Source organism: Octopus bimaculoides, chromosome 13 (genome assembly GCF_001194135.2).
Source record: "Octopus bimaculoides isolate UCB-OBI-ISO-001 chromosome 13, ASM119413v2, whole genome shotgun sequence".
In the NCBI taxonomy this organism is placed as follows: Eukaryota; Metazoa; Mollusca; class Cephalopoda; order Octopoda; family Octopodidae; genus Octopus; species Octopus bimaculoides.
In genome coordinates this window covers 15,464,666-15,467,290 of record NC_068993.1, presented here as the reverse complement: position 1 = coordinate 15,467,290, position 2,625 = coordinate 15,464,666, and positions in this window count along the sequence as shown.

The window sequence follows — 2,625 nt, the reverse complement described above, 5'->3', positions numbered from 1 at the left end:
ACACACACACACACATATATATATATATATATATATATATATACATATACACACACATATATATATATATAAGTATGTGTGTGTATATATATGTATGTATGTATGTATATATGTATGTAAACACAAAATTTTACTTCTCTCACATTTAAATAATATATTAACATGAATTTTATTGTGATGTTCGTTATTTTTATTACTTGTTAACATTATCATTTTTATGAACATTAATGAAAGTTTAACTAATATGACAGCCGTCTTCATAACTATCCAAATCATCCACATTAAGAACAAAGGCACCAACTCTACAACCGCCACCTTAATTACAACCTCCACCAACACCACCATCATCTTCATCAGCAACAATAACAATCAGAATAAGAACAGCTATAACAACCTCAACATAATGATACAAATATTTATAATAATATTAAAAATAATAATATTAATAATACTGATATCAATAATAAAACTGCAATAATATTGATAATAAAATTGATGATAATAATAATAAAACTGCAATAATATTGATAATAAAATTGATGATAATAATAATATAATAATTATTGTATTTAGCTAGTTTACATCATGAAAAAAATGCAGAAAGAAATAATTAACATGCAAATCTGAAATTAATTAAGTATGCTATGAGAAGGAGAAAAATAATATGGAAAGTTTTAGTTCCGAAAACTAAACATTATTAAAACATTCAGATGAAATAAGCAAAGGAAAAATAACAAGTAAATTAACAGCAATATAATAAGAACCAATTTCATTGCGATCATTACTACACACACCACCACCACCACCATCACCGCCATTATTGATCAAACCACCTCCACCACCTCCACAGTTACTGCTACCACTATTAACATCACTAGAAGTAACAGCAGCAGCGTTATTAGAATTATCATGAAAAATTGCAAGAACATGAAGAACAATGAGACCTCGAAAATATAAGTTTTACGTAAAAGAGGAATAACTAGAAAAGCAGAGAAGAAAAGAAAGAAAGAAAGATACAAGGGAATGCTATACAGAAAAACATGACGGTAATGAAAGGAAAAATGAATATAATCTAGATAGAATTGGAAAGAAGAACACGTTGAAGTTAATTAGCAAATTAATGACATCATTGTTTCAAAGATATTGGCATAGGATTTGAAAGGTTTCTGAGAAATCCTAAAGGACTCTAATTAACTCTACGAGAGATGGTACGGAATAAAATGGAATGGAATCAGACAAAACTGGTCGGTCTTATTCACTTATTTGTTTGTGTGAAGACTTTAAATATAGTGAAAATTCTGTTTACAAATTTGTTGAAATCAGATCTTCTGAAATAAACTTGACAAAAGAAAAATAAAATAAAAATTAGAAAAAAAAAAAATAACGAAACAATTACTAAACAAATAAATGTTTAAATAAACATACAAAGAAATAAATATAAATATGTAAACGTTTGGGTTATTTTCCTAGAACATATCAAAGAATAGTTAATTAAAACAAATTTTTCTGATGATTAATTATAAAAATCTTTAATAATCTAATACACAGAGACACACAGAGACACACACACAGAGACACAAACACACATACACATATATATATATGTATATATATATATATATATATATATATATATATATATATATATATATACATATATATGCATCCTCACACATACACACACATGATATAGCATCAGGTGATAACATTGATACATGAAATAATGAAATAGCAGTAGCACAAACGGAAAGTCAGAATCTCTAATGGAATTCAACGATAACATCATCAACAGCATCATCAATACCTTCAGCATCAGCTAAAACAAAAACAAACAAAAATATGAGAAAAGCTTCCCAACCATCACTTCAAATGCAATACCAAATCCCCGTTTACCATGAACGAAGTTAATAATATTAACGTAATTATAACTACCTTGCCCAATATTTCATTTACCTTGTTTTACTGACTTTCATTATTTTAAAAAATTTTTTGTTCTTTGTACAGATTTATAGTGAATCGCATTTATATTCATCATAACTTTGTGAGCTTACCAATCGAAACATTGATAGTTCGCACCCTGTCAGTGTTAATATCAGAGAGTGCATATCCTTCAAAAACTCTAATAAAATTTGCGTATAAAAAGCTGGGGCAGAGCGAACAAGGTAATTTTATTTTATAGGAATTACTAAAGATTCCAGAAGAACGCCAATATTTAATTATGAGACTCCAGAATAAATGTACAAGAACCTATTGCTTTCACGTAGCATTGTTGAGTTGGAAAAAAGCAAACATAGCTGAATTCTAAATCTTAAGAGCCTTCTACCATTCAATAAAATTCTATTTTACATACGAATGTTTTGAAATTTTGCTGAACATTTGCTAGTCTCTGAGTTTCCAGTATAGTAAGTTTCGTACAATCATCGAACTCCTATCGAAAAAAAAAAAGAATCAGTTCTGTATTCCAGTTTAAGTAAATTGAATCTAGTTTTGAGTTACTGGTTATGTTAGTCCGTGTATATATATATAAATATATATATGCGTATGTATATATATGTATATTCATACACATACGTATATATGTATATATATATACATATTTGTACATGTATATATACATCCATAATA